This window comes from Bactrocera latifrons, unplaced genomic scaffold (genome assembly GCF_001853355.1).
Source record: "Bactrocera latifrons isolate USDA-ARS-PBARC rearing strain unplaced genomic scaffold, ASM185335v1 scaffold_68, whole genome shotgun sequence".
Classification (NCBI taxonomy): Eukaryota; Metazoa; Arthropoda; class Insecta; order Diptera; family Tephritidae; genus Bactrocera; species Bactrocera latifrons.
In genome coordinates, this window is record NW_017537356.1 from 999,279 (window position 1) to 1,020,177 (window position 20,899).

General features: G+C 40.9%; 1 protein-coding gene across 4 annotated transcripts in view; it reads right to left on the reverse strand.

Annotated features, from left to right (window-relative positions):
• Positions 1-20,899, reverse strand: part of LOC108975679 (inositol-trisphosphate 3-kinase A) — a 62,879-nt gene that overhangs the window by 12,064 nt on the left and 29,916 nt on the right. For 2 of the 4 annotated variants that reach the window (XM_018944367.1, XM_018944368.1), the window contains exon 1: positions 7,389-7,905. The exons of 1 other annotated variant lie outside the window; for it this stretch is intronic. The gene's annotated coding sequence lies outside the window, so the exon portion shown is untranslated. Of the gene's footprint in view, positions 1-7,388; positions 7,906-20,899 lie in introns of those variants that run through there. One more of the 4 variants, XM_018944369.1, reaches the window with a different exon arrangement.

The following is a 20,899-nucleotide window of genomic DNA, read 5'->3' on the forward strand; positions in this document are numbered from 1 at the left end:
AAAAAAAAAACGAAATAACGCAGCAATTTCATAGGAAATTGCGCTTTTAACGTATAGCCAAAGCGTTGCTGCGCGTGTCGATCGCCAGAATTCGTTGGCATTTCGTCAAAATCTCGGCCGAACTCACTTAGCCGAAACACACACACAGCGCTCAACCACGCAATGAGAAGCACTTTCAATTCAGCTTTTCGCAAGTAGTTTTCATTCTTGTCTTTATCTTCGATGACATAGCCGTAGCCGCAGTTAAATCGCCACCCAAGTGGAATCAACCGGCTGCTAATGTTGCGTTAAGGCTCCATATTTGCGGCAAGCTACTTAAGACGTAATTTATTAGTTATTTATAGATTTCTCGGAACGATATTAATTTAATGTTCTAAACACCATTACCTGCCGTATTGCCTCACGTCGCAGTAATAATAAGAACATAAAAAAGTATTATAAGGTCCAGAAATGGCAGCGTATATGTCATAACTGACAATTGGCGCCAAAAGAGGATTGAGAAAGTGATTCGAGTGATTAATAACAAACGTGATGGATTCTGTTGGAAACACTTTGCTCGTCAACTCTCAATATCCCCATACATTTGCGGTACCGCGAAGACATTAATATGTGTCGGACTATTGCAGCACGGCAACAATAAAAATGTTTGGATAAGAATTTTTTAAGACAGTGACAGCTAATATAATTATATATCGGTTATTTGGAGAATATCAAGAAACTTTCCGTAATTTTGTCTATTATCACGAAAGAATTCTTAGCTTATTTCATCAAAAAAGCATAAAAGACAGGTGTTGATGTTTATGTTCTTGCGTCTACCTAGTCTTCGTAGGAAACGTGTTTTTTCGACGGGTCAATTCACATAGTCAAAGCCAATTCGTTGTATTCGTTTTCGCTAATCAGTTCCGCCGAAAGCAGCAGCAGCAAATTTCCCTAGTTGACCGTGCCTATAAATGACGTTTGGTAATTGCTTGTTCATCACATTAAATTATTATTCGATTAGGAAATGCTCTCACTAATTATGCGCTTATATTATACAGCAAATAAAGTGCTAACTAATAGCAATAAAATAATCATAAAAAAGTGAGGAAGAAGAAAAAGACACATAAGAAATTGCACATTTTGCGTCATTTTCGCCAGTTGCTGGCATTGAGCTGCTAATATGTTGAAAAAACACGAAGAAGAAGCGTTCTCAAAAAATGTTAAACAAAAGCGGCGAGATGCGCAGAAAAGAAAGAAGCGCTTAGCGTACAGACGTAATAGCAGCAACAATTCGGTTGTGTCATTTAATTTGCAATGCAAATTTAACGCTTTTTGAGTGACACCAGCCAATGAGCGAATTCGTAAACATACAAAAACAAACACACACAAATACTGTGGAGAAGAGGGGGACGGTAGACGAAGTGATAGTATTTCGAAGCTTTTCATGCACGAGTTGCAATGCAGATGTGCTGCAGCAAATATTGTATTTAAACCCCAAATCACAGCAACAAAGAAGCTGAGCATTGCTGCAACTGTAATTTTACCAGATTTTATACGACCATTTGAAGTGAGGGTGGGTGAGGGTACGTCATGACGCACACTGTTGGGCATAAAAATGCTGGAAGTTTGGTTACACACGTGTGAGAGTATATATTTTAAATTAGGCCTAAGCCTGCGTCTCCGTCTAGGTTTACCCCCGCTTTTCATCAAAACAAGTTTACTCCGACTTCTAGGCCGCATCTAAAATAAATTGGTTGGTTGGTTGGTTTAGAAGGAAAACGTATGAGTGCCGAACATCAGCAGGCCGCACTTAGCCATCTATACGCCCATAGTAAGTATTGAATTATTAAGAGCAGTGGAAAATATGCCAGCATCTCATCATCTGTATCCACTCTTCCTATTTTCTGAGGGTGGGATCTACAATGTTGGGTTTGGTCTGTCCATCATCGACACTGCCCCTAAGTAAATTTGCCCCAAACAAGCATTGAAAGAGCTGAATGGCCTAGGGCAGCTTAGGTGAATTGTGTCTCTATCTGGTACCGAGCGTGTCAGCCTTTTCATTTTCTTCTATACCTATATGACCGGCTACACAGGTTATAATAACCGAGCCACCTACCAAAGATCCATTGTCTGACTTCATAACCTAACGTATTGGTTCCTGTTTCACCCTTCGATCCGTCAGTGAAAATGTAGATTTCACCGTTGGAACTGTCGATTACAGAATTATTAGTCCAATCTTCTCTACAGGGGAATGAAAACGAAGTGTATAGTTCTTCGTGGATCTGCTTTTCTCGGTCGCATTGCCAGCTTAACTAAAGTCCATTAACAAGGTCGACTATGACACCATGTCCGTAGTGACGACTACATGCCCGTAAGCCTCATACCTCACTTGTACGTATATTAGACGAAAGTCGAGCATAATCTCCAGAGCCTCCTCTAAATTATAGTTGTGTATGTATCCATTAGCTGTGGGCAACTATTAGATCCCAAAATCTCAAGTTGTGAAGCCTAACAATATGAAGCAATAGATGAGACACGCGATTTGATTAAGTGAATTTAAAGCCAATTTATAAATATTAAAAATATTTACGCTTCAGTGGCTGTCTCGGCATATTATGTCACCCATTTTTTATTCAATTAATCAAGACTTCTACGTCAGCAAGTGCATGCTTACTCTCATAGGTATCTAAGTAAGTATAATGAATCAGTATGCATTAATTGTTTTTTCATTATACCTGCAAAGCTTAACGCACTGCGGCGCTTGAATGCCGCAGATAATTGCAACAGGAACAACTACAAAGCATTAGAATGAATTTCAATTTTAAATCTCCTTGTGTTGGTCTGCATATTTTTGAATACGACTGTGGTCATGTGTAGAAAGCACATGTTGCCGCCAATGGTCTGTGGTGTTTTTGTAATAGTCACGCCTAGTTCCCTTGCCGCAATTTAATAGAAATTTATACACTATCTCTGGATAAGTCCACACACACACATACGAACATATATATGTAGGTGTGTAGGTGTGAACGAGTATTTTTAATTACAGCTGAACCTTTTTTCTACATTTTTGGTGTGAGAACGCTTGCATCTGACGTAAATAAACACTTTGACACAGCAACAATCACAACAAGGTAGCTGTAATTGTTGTAGATGTATATGTAGATAGCGTTTGTCGGATCAACAAGCCAACGATCGGATCACTTTAATTGAACCCATCCGGGGAGGTCGCTTCGCCGCGTTCGAGTATTTATTTTGCATTTAAAATGACATAGGCGCTCATGCGCACACTCACACACATGCATGTGCTCATGTATTGTGTTTGCCTAGAAATGTGTATTCCAGTTATCAGCGATTTTGCCAATCAGTATTCAAAGTGCATAGAAAAGTGGGACTACACACCCGAAGTTAGCACGTCATTTCACACTTGAATGAGCTTATAACGAAGAGCAATATACAATGTACGTTCAGACCGCATCGTATAGATTTTTTATTGCGCTGGAATGCTAATTTGAAAGGCATTCTTGTTAGAAACGACTTATCGTCATGTCAGGAGCTCAGTCTCTCTCTCAATCTCTCCCAATGACAGCGCGCTCAGTAAAAGTGAGGGTAAGGGAGCACTCACAGAATCTTTAGAAAGTATATCGGTCCAAAAGTGCATAAAAAGCATTAGGATAGTCTAGATATTGAGAAAGCTTTTGCATATAAGATGGTCGAAAATGTGATATTACCCCATTGTCCGGAGAACAGTCAGATAGAAAGCTATTACATTGAAGAGTGCTATTATTTGGTTAGATACGAAGGTAACCTCGGTTCTCTCATAACCACATGTGTGCATAATTTTGGATAGTCGAACAAGTTTTTTCGTGAAGACTACCCAATATTTCCATGTCGTTCACAGAACAGAATTTCATCTAACCATAACTGAGGCTTCATAGCATTTTCCTGTACGAAATGACCATGAACTCTTCAAAAATCAACAATTCTGTCAGCGAATTTCAATAAAAGTTCATTGCAAAATTACCATAATTTTGCTTTATCGTAAATAAAAGGGAGTGGTCATTTCGCTAAGCCCGTCAAAATATTTCCACTATTACCTCATTATTTATAGAACCAAATAACACGCTTACATATTTAAATATATTTTATTGCTGAAGTTTATGATATCCATATATTTCAATAAAAGTAAATTTAGAACAAAGTGAATTTCCATGCTCGCTGGCACATTCCAACGGGTAAATCAATTGCGCCAAGCCAATGGGCGTGGATAGATAAAACCAAAAGTATTGATGGCCATACAAAACTACATAATTTCGAAATCGAAATGGGAATTGGGTGTACCTTCATTTATGTGTGTACCGAACTGTCTTTCTCTACAACGAGATCGCTTTTGTTGGCACAACAAGGTGGGAGCATATAATTACAACAACTCATTCGCCAAAATGTGTACAGAATAAGTGGAAGTCGATACATCAAAGCGATAAAACTAAACAAGCAAATGGCAGCAGATTTCACCAAAATGTTTATTAATGCAAGAAAAAACGTTAAACTCGGTTCCCGACCACAAGAACATTTTCGGCAACGAAAAAGCAGACGAAGTGGCAAAGGCAGGAGTTTTCCTTAACGAATCTGATATACAATTTCAACAATTAGTAAATAATAATTGGAAAAATATAGACAGATAGACAGGCAGACGGACAGACATGGCTAAACTCAACTCGTCACGTTGCTCATTTAGATATACATTTTATATCCTATCTCCTACCTTTCCTTCTGGCTGTTACAAACATCGCAACAAACTTAACAGGGTATATTTTAAGGGCATTGAAGGAGGATCTTGGGAGAGAAATGGTATATAATGGAAGCAGAGTTGCATTTCCATTTACTCAAAAATCGTTTTATTTCAGAATCCATTCCTTTAAACTCAGCAATTAGCACATATTGCCCAAAATGTTTCAAAACATAAATTTTTTGCCCACAGACAACTCTACCACGAAACAGCTTGCTACAAGAGCGAAAGCATAGATCGGCCGTTGATCGGCAAAATTATGGAATTTGTTTTTTTGTTTTTATTGTTATGTTGTGTTATTTACTAAATATGTGTGTTTTTACAGCTTTGTAGAGTGCGTATGCTATACCTAGTATATTGTGAACACCCACTGTGCTTGATGAGCAAGCGTAGAAGCACCACCAAGAAGGTGTGCGCGACGCAGTACAAGTGCAACTGAGAGACGATACGAAACAGATGCGTGCGTTATTACGCAGCAAAATACACAGCAAAGTTGGCAACATAAATGGGAAGTATGTGTACAATTGATGCCCACTTGAAAGCTTCAACAACAAAAATGTGGCAAAGGCATGCCCTGTAAGAAAGCTGACTTTCAAAATATAATATATTTTATTTTCACACTAATCGGGTTGCCTTGATACAAGTAGGTATGTTTTCCATGTCGCTAAACTTTGCACGCAAACCTTCAATTTTCGACAGGGTTTGCTTATTTTGTTTTCTAATTACCGCCATGTTTGTAAAGTATTTAAAATCGACTGTGTTGTTTTCTTTTGTCTCTACACTTTTCAAATTTCTTCTTTGTTTTGTGCGAACAATTTCCGTTTTAATTGACACTCATTAAGGCGAGCGGCCAACTATAGCTGTTGTTGTATTGTACATTAATTGATTAACACATTTTTTGCAGTGACTGTTCGCCGCCTTTCTCGATCTGAGTGAGATGTAAATTGCATTTATTAAATTTTTTTCATTTTTTCACTGAAAACTCTCACTTACGAGTGCCGGCTGCAAGCAATTAAACACACGCATATCACACACATGCGCACAGGAGCGTAACACTACCGTGTGGGCATTTAATTACACACGCGGTCGGCCATGTGTTCAAGTAGGTGTTACCGAAGTAATCAGCTCCAAACCAAAATCATGTAAAACAACCTTTGAAAGCTGTCACTTTTCATATTTGGCGCTGATGGCAGTGACCGGCCGTGCCGCTTTGCGTTCGAGGCGCTGACTCGGTGCTGGAAAGAGTGCGCTTTATGAGTGCAGTGGAAACTCAAGCGTAATTGTGTTAAATAACGACAATTTATAGAAAAAACTCCATTTAAAAATGTCTAATTTTCATTTTACGCAGCCTCGGAAGCTGTTCGCCATAATTATTTTCGAAAATAAAAATTTTCAAATTAATTTGGTATATTTTTTCTTTTGACAAAAGCCACGCTTAAGGCTTGAAAGCTGCCAAAGTGCACTTTGACAAGCAGAATATAGTGTATATATGTATATAATATTTAGAGTTAGAGTAATAATGAGCATTTTTATGAATAATTTAAAAATAAACTTCATAAGAAATTTCTATAAGCTCGAACACAAATTATTTCAAAGGTCAAAGAAATATTGAAAAACAGTACAATTGAAAGAGAAAACAAAAACTTGCTATTTTTTTAAACTTAATTTCAGAGTAAAAATTTGTATGATAAGCCCCGCGTGTCTGTCAAACGTCATTCAGTGACTAACGAAAAATATTTAATATAAAAAAACAAGGGGATTTTTTTTTAAATATAGATGGTAATTACACTTGGCTCTCACGTGACTGTTGACAGTCATAACTTCGAAGTCGTAGATAGTTTTTATTAATTACGTTTGATACAACGGAGAATAACTGTTGTCAACAGACCGTTGGAAAGACCAGGTGGAGAAGGACCTGTCTTGCCTTGGAATCTCCCATTGGCGCCACTTTGCGAAATGAAGAAAGGACAGAACAACTTAGTAAAAAATCTGGGCCCAGTTTAATCGAGTTCATTCTAAATTGAAGGATATTCTAAATAAAAAATGAGACGAATAATAAAGATAGTAAAATGGGGGAGAAGATATCCCTTCAAACGAACAGTTCGAATTAAAATCAGTTAGCAACATTAAAAAGATCACGTCTGCTTCGAAACATACATTAAAACCATCCTGCCCAGTCAATACTACCTCATTTTGGGTACGCAATCGAACACAAAAGGCTTCATTAGACACCCCTTATTGATCGTTTGTTTAATAACATGTAATTAAGACTGCTCTCAAAGCTTGAAATGGAACCTTACTGTGAACAAACAGAAGTCCTCCCTTGTTTTTCTCTCTACTTTCTTTGAACTGAACAATTTGTTAGAGAGGAGGGAACTCTAGAGAAGTATGAAGCAGTGCTTACTTTAGTACCAGGCTATTTTATCTAGTTTTCTAACGGCTAAGCTGTTAATTATATAAGAATGATAAGAATTTTAGAACAAAACTGTTGATTTAAATATTAGAAACTTCTAAAGCGTATTTAAAACACAAAATAATTTCTTTTTATGAAATAAATGATGGCATTGTAACGATTTTTAATCAAAACACAAATACATCGACGAGATTGTAATGCAAATTTCACCTTGTTTTCACTTTTTCTTCGCTTCACACGAATTTCAGATTTGTTTTTCAACAGTTTTTTTTCTTTTTTCAACTTTGCTCTTACACCTTCGCATTTTACTTCGCGTTTATTCGTAATATTACGTAGTTGGCTGCGTTTTACTCCCCAGTTCCTTTTTGGAATTCTGATAACTTTAGCAAGTTTCACCGACGCGCCAACGACAATGCCACAACAGGGTCACATTGGGCTTTCATAAAACAACAGCGAAAACAATAACACGGAACAAAACAGAAAAGCGAAATTAAATCAAAACTGTGCGGAAACGTAAGCGAAATTCGGTCAACTCTTCGACGTCCGCCTTGGCATTGACGGGCGGACAATTGCCGAGATGTCAAAAATGCGTTATGCTCGATTTCGTGCCTGCCAATGCCTGCGCGCAGCAAACGCCAGACGAAAGTAACGATAGTGTGATAACTGTCTAAACGCTCATGAACCGCCGAACCGTCAATGCTATGCACCGCTTTAACCACGCGAACGCTTTGCGTGTAGAAATTCAACTGACAGTAGCGCAAACGTATGGCTTCGACTTAACTGAACTGAATTAAGCCAAACGGCGCGTTTCTGGACGGCGGCAGTGCCCAAGTGTGGCGCGGCATGTGTTGACGCTGAGCGCAGCGGAGTTTAGTTCAGACGTATTCAACTCACAGCGCTAGCGGTGAAGAAGTTATGAGCGCGCCACATCCATGAGGCAAAATAAAGTGTAAAATAAAAACCGCTGTGTTCATTGGTAGTAGCGCTAAGAACGGCGGCAAAATTGACAAGATCGCGTTTTGTAGAAATTACGAGCACAGCGCGTCTTGAGCTAAAGACACTCTTATTACTCAGCCAGTGAAGAGAGGCATGCTTAAAAGTGCGCGCGTACTCCGACAGCTGATGGAGTGATAATAATGTATATATATGACATATTGCATTGCGATAATCCGAAATGGAGCAAGAAAAACTAACGCCCGCATCGCGAGCGAAATGAGGGCGCATATTAACGCGGAGCTGCACTTGATGGGCGCCCTTTGAACTGCGCTTTTGTAACAACAAACGCAAGCGATGTGTTGTTCAATTTTTTGGAATTACTGAGTTGAGCGCCAGAAGAGTGCGATGCAGACGCCCAATGTGGCGTTGTGTTTGGATTTGGGTGCATTACCGATTTTAATTAATTTCGTTTGTTGAGTGATTTTCTGTTGCGCTGCATTAAACTTTCTGTTGTACGCCGCTCAAAATGTTTATTTTGCTTTGGCTGTTTGTTTATTTCCTTTGCGATATTGTGCGATTTTTTTAAGGAAATTAAATTTAACAGTTGACTGATAAATTTGAAATTTTATTTATAGTTATGAGAAAAATAAATTTGCCATAATTCTAGGTCTGTTCATTAGCAAGCCAATAATTGCTTAGAATAATAGCGCGGAATAAAATAAAAAGAGTTTTAACACCTAAGCTGATTGACGCTAATGCGTAGCTGGGATGTAAGCTGCTACACAAGCATTTAACTTGAAAAATAACGAAAGAAATGCGTCACGAATATGCGAGTAAAAGTAAAAAAAAGCTTTTGATGATGAAAAAAACAATTACCTTTAGAATGGCAGTTTTGATATGTAGGAAAACTGAGCTCACTTGAAAGCTCTTTAAGCCACTCTTATTTATGACAATCACTCAGCTTTTAAAGCTCCTGAGCGCAAAGCTCCAATGTAATAATGAATAAAGGAAAACTAAGCTTATTTAGAAGCTCCTTAAGCCATACTTCTTTTTAACAATCACTAAGATTTTAAAGCTCCTGAGAGCAAAGCTTCAATGTAATAATAAATATTTTTAGGCTCAGATGCACTGTTAATGATGTTAATTTTACAGGCCAAGTTGAGTTGTGTGGTAACCAAATTGCGTAATCAGGGTCTAAAAAAATAGAAGTGATACAGAAGCTAGACTGCTCAGAAAAAAAACGTTACTGCCAACATTGCGGAAACTTTCTGATTGAAAAACTGAACATAATTTTAGAACCGCAGTCGAGCAACTTATCAAACTGTTCGCATCGTTCGACATAGAAATCTTAGTTCCACTGTGTTTATCGAGTATTTTTCAGTATTGGCGGCACAAGACTCTATTGCAAAGGCAATAAAACCGCAGCGCACCACAGCGTGCTTCAATCGCCGCATGTTCGCTGTTTTTTCGGTTTGATCGTTTTTTAGCTTTCGTTACGGCAATTGTTTATCTTATGAACAACCATAAAATATCAAATTAATTATTACTTACACAAATAGAACAATAAAAAGTGCTGTCGGTTATATAAGTCTTATTTGACAACAACAGTGCCCACCACAAATTCACCACACAAAAACAAAAAACTAGAGAGAAGCCAAAGAAAAGCAGCAACGGGTTGAGAAAAATAATAAATTTTGAATATGTGTGACACGTAACTTTTATATATGAAGAGATGATATCGCATTGGATACGTTGATATAAAGCATGTCGGCCACCATTCTGACTATATTTAATTTAGTAAGGCATGTGCATGTCATCATAGTGTGGAGAGAGCATATCACCAAAGGTCAACTCAATGACTGTTGACAGAGCCCAACAATACCCCGCATATACAGTGCAAAGTGTTAGTATCATTTCAGAATTCCTTGATTTTCATACAGTACACATTAATAGCTTCCCCAGCCAGCTAAAAGCTGCCGAAATCCCTTTAGATTATAATTTAGCGATTTAATTCCAAATTATTCAATTCAAAACATTTGGCAATTCGTTTCCATATGTCTGTGTATACAAGCTGATAATGGCATAAAATGAAACAACAAACATCAGAACAACAACAGCAGCAAAAACGGTAACAGACACAGCATGCTAACCAGAGAGCAAATAGAAACGCTCGTTTAGCAAAGCCGCTAATCTACAATATTCATCGGCTAATGGCTGCGCCTGGACAGGGGCGACAGTGGGGGCCACACGACCCATGTGCAGTGACGTCAAACGATAGCTGGAGCTGAGCTGAAACTGTATGTTACCTAGCGACATTTACCGCTAACACCGCGAGTCGACTAATTCGGTGACTTCAAATTAAGCTTCTCGCGTTTTGTTGTTGTGTACGCGCGCGTTTGTGTTGTATATTTGAAAGGAAAAATAATTTACAGACGGACCGCGTTCGGGAAATAGAAGAAAGGGGCGTGGTTGAATTTTTAAAAGTCAAAATGGATTTATCTCGATTTCTGGCAATAGTGGCAATGTTTTAGGTAATGAAAAGATCTATAACTTTTTTCACATAACCTCAAAATTTATATGAAAAATTCAAGCAGGGTCTTGTGTTTCTTATTTTTATTTTCCACCAAAACGAGTTTGACGAAATTTGACGTAAACTTACTTTTTTTGGCCAACATTTCTCTGCGGTCTATTACTTTTCTTTTGTGCGAGAAAAAAGTTTAACTTTTGAATTACATCAAAAGTATTTGGCCTTTGGCCGTCTAGACACAAAAGAAACACAAACAATTAAACGATTGGATTATAATTATGAAATTACAGTTAGTTGACAGCCAACAATAACAAAGTTAGCATAAACAGCCGTGTCAAGCCGACAAGACAGCAGCCACGGAAGGCGGTCTACGTGCTGAGCAGTCTGCTCTCACACACGCTCCCACAAATATATGTCTATATATGTATATAAGTAAGTAATATATATTTAAGTTAGTTATGTGTGTGTGTTTGCAGCTTAAATTTTGTGGGCCATTGACGTATCTGTGACGTCACGCTATGCCCACATGAAGCTTGAACTGGTTTGACGAACTCAGCTAAGTAAACTGCGCGCGCGACTTTAGATAAATTCATCGCTTGCTGATTAATCCAAGTGAAAATGCCTAAAAAATATTTCCTTATATGCGATTAACACGTCGAATAGTCGATGACGATGCGGAAGAAGATTTATCCAGTGATAGTGAGTGGTTTGAGAATATTGTCAATGGCGTAAGTAGCAAGTCATGGCTTCTAAATGCAAAACCAGAAAAAACGTTAACTAATGTTGCACCGAAGCTATCTTACCTCCTTGCCAGATGAAAAAATTTTCCGTACAAGCACTTGATTCTGATCAATCAGTTTGCATGGCGGCTATAGGCTATAGAGCTCCGAATTCGGCCGTTCCGAGAAACGAGCAGCTTCTTGATGAGAAAAAGACGATATCTCAAAAACTGAGAGCATGTACACAGACAGATGGACAGGACATGGTCAAATCGACTCAGTTTGTCAGGCTGTTCATTTATGTATATATATTTTATAGGTTATGGTTAAAACACACCACTTCTTGCTAAAGCAACATATGGACAAGTCAGCTTGATCATATCAAACGTTTCTGTCGCAGATTTACCGAGTTTAACACAAAATTTAATCGCGTACCTTGGCTCTAACGAACGCTGCATTTTCGGCTTACACCATTCACAGAAACACGTCGCGCGAAAATGTTTGTCCCGACTCTCCAGGTGCTCGGAGGCAACTGACCAGCTGCTCGTTCGTTAGCTAGGAAGGCGGAGGAAGAAAATCAGTCTTATTATTTTTCGGACAAATAAATCATAAGACTCTTACAAACCGACAAGGCGCTTTGAGCCTTTCACCAATTTGTGGAGACGACTAATGTCAGTTTCTGCTGTGAATCCTGGTTCGTTGAAGGTAAGACTGTCGAGATGTTTGAAACTCAGTCTTACGAAACCCTCGTAGTCCTGATATTTAGCACACTTTGCTACCTAATTCAATAATCCAAACTAAGCCGCTTCCACAAACATATTGTATGCCCAATTAAAAAAAAAAAAGACTAAAGATCACCACTATTAACACTGGGTGCTCAGGTCTGTTCTATATATATATAACTTTTTTTAAGACGCCATCTCTTCATGCAGTTTGCTGCTGTACTTCTACTAGCGCGCCACGTCCACGCGACATCTGCAGGAAAAACACGATACGATCAGAAAGTTGCCGACCAGCGCCTAGCAATAGATAAGCGCTCGCTCAAGCCAAAGCACACAACAATATCCGGCAAAGCTTCAGCACGCGTTATCGAAAGCACACGAAACTGTAAAGTGAAAAGCTCTGCTGTTGAATTCATATGTAGTTTTATTTGCGTTGGGTTAGGAACCTCGAGATAAACTTCATACTAATTACTATTTGATAACACTTCGGACCAGTTTTGTCTACTTTTTGCTATCGCTTATATTCTGCACGTCGTTTTTTACAGATGACAACACGATTTCTTGCATTCCCCACATGGCATTACCGTCTTATTAAGCGATGATGCATGAGCGGCAACAGTGCACAGAGACACTTGTGGTTTCATTACGAACGCGATTATCCATAGAGCTTTGATTTATCCAGAAATAAGACACAAAACTTCCTGCTACAGCCAGAGGAAAACGCAACGAAGCGACAGGCCCACTGACTGGTCGCCGCCAGGTGAGCGCGCTGATAACGCATCGCAGCAAAGTGCGTGCATGATGGCGAGTGACGGTAGTATGAATTTATTTAATTGGTGCTGGATGGTGGAGATCGCGCTGGTCAGTGGAGAAGCGGTGCGATGTTGTTGTTGTTGTAGCGGCAGAAAGCGGTAGGTTTTGCGCCGGTAAATGTTCTGGTGTCTTGTAATAACACGATAAATTATGCTAAGCAAATTATTTACGGCTGCCAATAAAATCACGATACGCACCAAAGACGCGACGCCGTGGCCACACAGTCGTCAACTTGTATATAATGATAAGCGTTAAATGTGTAACGTGATGTGGGACTTCAGGCGATAGCAGAGAAGCGCTTAAAAATAATTACAATAAAAACGAACGCGTTTTGGGCGCGAAGAGTGTCAAATTACGTGGCTGAGAGGCGCATTGCTTCATCACTAAATCAGAGGCAAATATTTTGAAATTGTGCTGGCATGCCACGAAGTAGTACGATTTCAAAATGGTATGGGTAATAACGGCTAGGGCTTTTGTCAGCGGAAGTCATTCTGTTTGGTAATTTAAAAACGTATCTTCATATCAGTTATCATTAATTTCATAATAAAAACGCTTGTTGTACAAACACTTGAAGATAAATATTGGATAGTTGAAGTTTTTTTAGAACTGCGGAAAAGGCTTTTTCGACTACCAATAGATACTCAGGAATCGATGTGGAAAGTATGAACAACTAGCCACCACGAGGAAGCGCAAAACTCTGTATTACAGTGGAAGTGAAGAGGAAGCTTCGAAAAGCAGAAATAGCAAATCTTCAGTCAGTCTTTTGGTATTTTTTACTTACGAAAATTACATAGCAATAGCTTAAAACTCCTATTATATTTATAATGACTTTGCATCATTTCATTGTCCCCTTTCATAGATGGATAAGCGCCCAATCGCCACTTTTATAAATAATGCGTGCTTGTAGTCGCCTACCGCTCCTCTGTCAGAGTGCTAACCACATTACTAAAGGTCTTTGCTAGCCATGTGGCGTACTTGGTCCCTTAAAAATTATCATATAAAAGCAAGGCGACACCCACAGTAGCACGATGAAGCTGCCAACCACCCGCCAGCCTGTCATTAATCAACCAAGTTAAAGTTATATGCTGCAGGGTGGCATGCCACACGCTCGCGACCGCCTGCACACAACAGTAATTAGTGGAAAATTAGCATGTCTACGTTGTAAGTCAATCAACTGCTGCGCCAACAAACAGGGTCTGCCAGCAACTTTCTGCAACTTAGCAAACACAAATAGCAGCAACAACAAGCGCAAATGTATTGCAACACCGCAAGCGCGACGATCGACGGAAAAGCGCAATTCGCGCTGCCATGTTACCTACCTTTTTTTTGGATGCCTCCGCACTGATTACATACAGATCCACAATGCCCAGCAGGCAGTCGTCACAGCGGCATACGTCATCGCCCAACACCAGCGACCCCAATGACCCGATGCTGCTGGCGGAGTCGAGCGAATCGGTGCGCCGCAAGCGGCTGCCGCCCGGACCGCTTTGGGCGGCTGCCTCGATCTTGCGCGCCAACAGTTGCTCCATCAGTGTGCGCGGACGCGAAGAGGACGGGAAAAGTGCCATGTTCTGTGCGTGTGTGTTGCTGATTATGGCTAAGAGTTGGCTCTGTCAAGTTTGTTGCTTAAGTCTTTTGATTTTCGCTTGGCTACGCTACAACTGATGCTACTGATAGCAATTCTCGCGCGACTTATACCGTTAAACTTATGTAACTGAAAACGAATGGATGCAAACATACCTGCAATGAGAAAGAGAGAAAGGAGAATCATCAATATAACGCAAATGCATAAATAAATGAAGTTGTATAAAGATTAGAAAAAAGGCAAGTCCACTTGCGGACGGACAGCAATTTTCGAGTTGCATAAACGCACAAACGCACCAAAGCACAACTTTTACACCTTGTAAACAATACACTTAACCACTAACACTAACAACAGTTAATGCAATCAAATCAGTTGTAACATTGCGGCGAGTTTCAAATTACTCACCGCCCCAGCGGCCCCGCCCGCCGTTCGCGTGCACACCCAATGGCAATTAACTACAAGAAAGGCGTAATCGAAGCCGCCGAAAATGGCAAATTTTTTCACTTTAACAAACAATTACAAGCTCGCTGCGCGCACTTAATCGCCGACTCGGACGTCTGTCCGAATCCGCCTACCAAGGCGTTCGGAGCGTGCGACATCGCCGCAATTGAGTCCATGGTGGCGTGGAGCAGCTCCGTGGCCAGTGAATTGCCAAGTGCATTTCACATCGAACATTTCAATTAAAATTTCAATTGCTATGATTTGACAACTGCAATTGCATTTTGATGATATTTTTCAAATTTATTTTATTTTTTCATTTAGAAATTAAATCACAGGCAATTAATTGCGGATTTTGGTCACTTAAGTGCAATTGTGTGCATTAGCCAATGATTTCTGACGACCAACCCACTTTTGAGATGGTTTTCATAAATTTCTCGATACCGGAAGTTTTTTTGTTATTTTTTGAAAGTTATAACTCCAAATTTGACGTTTTTCAAGAAAGTATGCATATTTTCTTCCGATCTTGTGAGTTTCGCAGCTGCTTTCATTAACAACATTTATAGCATGCAATTCCAACTTCTTCCCTTTTTAATCTTAACCCTAACTAACACTCGAATCATATGGAAAACGAGCAGAACAAAACTGTGTACAACAAATTGCCGTTCAAGCGCCCCAATTGGTTTGACGAATATTCCGTAAATGCCATAATTTCACAAATATGGCGCAAATCAGTCGCTAATGCTTGTTGTCATTGCAGCAAATATATGGGAAATGGTTGTAGACTAAATTCTCAATTTTCATTTTAATAAATTCTGCGGAAAAATATGACGCCACGTGGTGGCCACCACGACAAGCGCTCATGGCCTGCGGCTTTCTATGCTGCGCTATGCCAAGTACTCTTCCGGTCCACAAGTCGCCTGGCTCTACCAGCTAAATTCAGCCTTAAGGCTTACTTTATGCCAAATATGGGCATCCTTGTAGCTAACACATACGCCCATTTCATGGCATTCCCTCGGAGTGCTCCACTTCCATTCTAATCACTTAGCGTACCCTTGCTAAGCCCGCATAACTCTTTGCAACGACGTGCAGCTATTCACTCTAAGAAGAAAATATATCATCCTCGAAGCGAACTAACTGTAGCCTGTAGCTTTGGCTGTCTAGCTGTTGGTTTTCCGCACATATGGAAGCGCGCGCAATAAATATTGCTGGACGCGGCACAGGCATGACGATGTAGTATGCTGTAGGTTGCAGTGTCTTAATATCACCTACAAATATTCCAGCACAGTCAAGCGTTCGCTTGCTTTGCAAAACGCGCTGGGGAAAAGCTCATTGAAATGCAGCGCGCATCTTTAGTGACAAAAAAGGGGCGCGCCAAGAGTGTGGGGGGGTAGTAGCCTATAGTTATGCGCTCAGCTGCTACTGCGCAATTACGCGCCGCTCATTTTGACAAATAGCCTGCCATGGTAGTAAATTTAATTAAACTAATTAGGCAGATATTCTTAATAATGCAAAATTAAAGCGCATTTAACGAAGGAGCTAATGAGGCATATGAGATAAGCGCGCAGGCACAATACTCGGCGGCAGCGCATAGCTGTGGCAAGTCGACTACAATAAATAGTACGATAGCTACTCTAAATGCACACTACTATTTCAATTACGCACTAACGAAGCGCGTCCGCTTGGCGCGGCTCATTTGTTAGGCTTCCTGGCAGCTTTCCTTTGGGACCATTACCCACCAGCATGAAAAAATCTTGCATAATTGATTTCTTTCACTGTAGAATGGCGTCTGGCATAGCGCTTTTATAAACCAACCACCTATGAGAATTTCACTGGAAGCGCTTTGTGTGCGAACGCAATTCGCAAGTAATGCGTTTCTGATAACGCTGTGAAAGTAAAAACAAAACTAAAAAAGCATACCAATTGGATAAATGCGATATTAACTGCGCGCAGTGCAAAGCACGATCTTCTATTAGGCGCGCGTGTTTGCTTGCCCAAACATTGCATTCTCCGCAAGTTCTATATACCGCATATCTCAGTGTCGCAGTGGTGTCGCCAAAGAAAACTTGCGACCAAATCAACGCGCGCCAGCGCATTTCACCATTCTTGAACTAGTTTGCTTATCCTGCGACTATTGCATTACGATTTCAGACGTGAGATAAGCGCACGTGAGCGCGTAATTCCATCTGTCGTGGCGATCGTTATCGCGCAACACCCGACAGCGCCGCAGCAGCGGTGGCGCACGCATTGATATATCGCGCGCTTAGTTGGTTTCATTGCAATTTTAAGTTGACAATTTGTAGAAGCGCCAAGTGTTGCAGTAGCGCCAAATGTGAGAATAAATAGAGTGAAATTTATTTGCATAGGAAATTAGAATTGAGATAAAACTTGCATTCCATAAAAGCGCGACAAATTAATGCTGATATTTATATAATGGAGAAAATGCTGCATAAAACATTAATTTAACTGTAGAAATTAATTGGCTTAGTGTAAACGATGAAATAGAGTGATGAGTGATTACGCGATTATAGCCGAGTTAGCAACGTGGCGCCAATTGGAGATTCCAAGCAAAGCCAGGTCCTTCTCCACCTGGTCTTCTCAGCGGTGTGAAGGTCTCTCACTTCCTTTGCTTCCCCCGACGGGTACTGCTTCGAATTTCTATGACATGACCTATCCAACACAGCCGCCCTCTCTTAATTTGCTGAAACAGCTCATCGTTCCATCCAATGCGGTATTCGCCGTGGCCAACGCGCAAAGTACCATACGAGTACATCTATTGCAGATCCTTTCTTTCGAAAACTCGTAACGTCCACTCGTTCACAGCAAGACCCATTTGTGTTGCTTCTTTATCCAGTCTGGAGAAAGCAGAACTAACAGCGCGGATGCGGAGGCCAATGATATCAATATCATCGGCAAACGCCAGCAACTGTACACTCTTTTATAAGATTGTACCTGCTTGATTAAGTTCTGCAGCTGCTGCAGGTCTGCTGAATTATTTTCTCCAGCAGCAGATTGAAGAAGTCGCACGGTAGGGAGACGCCTTGTCTGAAACCTCGTTTGGTATCAAACGGCTGGGAATGGTCCTTCCTCATCCTGATGGAGCTATTGGTATTGCTAAACGTTTTAAGTGTGCTAAAAAAGAGTTGGTGGGGTCCAGCTACACGGGCATAAGAGAGACCGTGGTAAATATCAGAAACCTTTGTCCTATGAAAATTGTGAGACCGTAATTTTAATGCAACGAGATCCGGCATATTTAGAAGTATATTGCTTTCCTAACCTCTGGCACGTGCTTACACCCTTTTCCGCCAACAGTCTGCCAACTCTTTTTTTTGGCTTTTCCAAGACGTCTCGTAAATGTCAAATATTTTGCTAATAAGTCACTTCTAATCTGCAAGCCATTCATTTCTCTTTTTTGCGACCACTCCTTCAACTTCCATAGCCAAACGTATTCGAGTACATATGCGTACAAATGACAACTGCTTATCCACTCCGGTGTCACACAAGTACCACACACAGCACTTCTACGGGCTTCCAGTCCATTGTTGTGTGTCATTGTAACGCGCTCTAATCGTCCATACCAATAATTTATGTCGGATTATAACGTCGTGTCACATAAATTAATGTTGCCAACTTATTTTGCGGCATTCGCAACCCGACGTCGACCTGGCCGGCATCCCACAACCGCTCCTGTCCGCGCCGCCACCACACACCTTCAATCACAATTGCCCTGTCTATTTAGTCTTTGTAGACCTACGCTCTAACACTCAGTGCATCTAGCAAATCTTGGGCAGACATACACCCATATATGTAGTTGAACTGCTGTCAGTTTTTGCTGCTCGGTTTGTTGTGGGCTTTTCTATTAAGATTTTCCATTTGTTACTTGCCACAGTGCCGGCCAGCTTGGGGCCCACAATGCGCGCCATGTTGGCCATTTCGATGGTGTGTGTGTGCGAGCGCTTCACGGAAATGGCGAGCGACCAACGTGATTGCGTCAATTTCATTTTATTAATTGCAATTTGCTTTTGCTACGCAACAAACTGTAAGGCACTGGTCACCGCTGATCGACAGCGGAGGCCAGCGCAGAAGCGGCGAGTTGTCAAAAATCATAAAAACGACGCGACGTTACGAATGCAGTATACCCACGCCCACGGATTTGTCAGCGTGCATTAAACACATAAGTGGAAGGCAACGAAGTTACCGGCTTAAAATGCTGCGGAGCACGGCGCACCGATCATGACTGCAGCATCCAATAGGCAATGTTAAATTCGTACTGACATCTTGTTGACTGCCCGCTGGCATGTGTGCGTACACATTGGGTTATAAGTATGAGCGCGCATGTGTGGGTGTGCACTGTCGCACATCTATGATTTATGTAGTGGCAAACCGCGCGTCCAAATATGGAACTACTTAGGAAACTGGCATTAAGCGGTTGCAACAATAAGACAATAACTACCCGATTGCCCAAACGCGTCCGCTGGAACGAAAGGTGTGCAGTAACGCTAAGGCGACGCCTTCAAGCACTCACCAAATGAAGTTTTCCAACTGCGAAAGCTGCTTCGACAAAGGCGTTTGTTGTTTTTGCTATAATTTTCAATTGCACAACTTCGGGCTTGCGTGTTTACGCCTTTTCGGAAGCTAACTAAACCTAAGGTGCATTATTTTGATTTATGAGTTCAGACAGAGCCCAAAGTATTTATATCCTCCAGCCATATTTCAAAAAACAATATTGAGGCGCTGACGCTCAGTATTCCATGAACGCACGTAAGCGCGTCTAATAAAACTTTACTTTACCAAGCATGCGCAACAAATTTACGAAGCGCTTCTCCGAAAGCCACGTTCGTTCATATGCAGGCGCACGCGTTGGCAGTCTAATCAAAATAAAGGTGTTAACCGCCGGTTCAAGATTGGTAGTAGGTGTAACTTATTAACTTAACTGGTATAATTGCCAGATGCAGCAAAAACTTATGATTTATGGACAATTCAGTGTAGAACTTCCACGACTGGAGCAAGCTACCTTAAAATAATATTTCACTGATAATCAGAGCCACTATATGCCACAGGCAACTACCACTCCAGCCATCGGCTACCAACTCCAATTGGGCAGCTCTTCGCTTTTACGCACTGCGTACGCGTACAAGCGTCTATCGCGTGACTCAACCACATAACTCAGCACCACACACCACTTTCAAGTAATGCGCCAATCATAATTTCCATATTTGTCGCACATATTAAAAACGCGACACCAGCTCGGCCAAGAACGTAAAAGTGCAACTGAATTGGTGACAATCGAAGCTCAGCTAGCCTTCCAACCACTGCGACGACTCTGCACTATCTAGCCTTGCACTTCAGCACCTCTCGCGCGCTCGTTGTAACTACAAATTAATTCCACACTTTTGCGAATTTGTTGCTGATACACCAATTGACTAATTGCCCCGAACGCTTGCAGTCGCCCGTCGCCTCGCACACATTTCTTACGCTATCAATGTTTGAATATTCCTTTAAAGTCGCTAATTACCTACTAATTCCGCCAGTCGGCCCACCAACTTGCCACTTGTTGCTTGTCACTTGGCAGTGCTGGGGCGTAGCCAACAGCTCTTGCCGCACCCCGTCGCAATTTGATTTGTTTTTTTATTGTTATTTTGTCACCTAATGATGGCTCTTTGGTGAATTGTTGCCAACAACAAGCGCCTGAGGTGGCAAGACAGCTACAACAACAATCGACAGGACAGCGCAGTATATCCGATAAATAAATATGCAACAAGTTTATTTATAAGCGCCTTTATTAGCGACTGAATGCGCCACATGCTGCCGGCCACAACAACAACAATTGCATGGGTTTGCGCCTCGGCAGCCGCAGAGCGGCAGCTGATGACAGCAACAACGATGCATGACAATACACCACTCAGCCCACAATCGCCTTAGCCGCTGCCACTGCCTATGTCTAAGCAGGTAGACAATAAATTTCAATGGTGATTAATGGA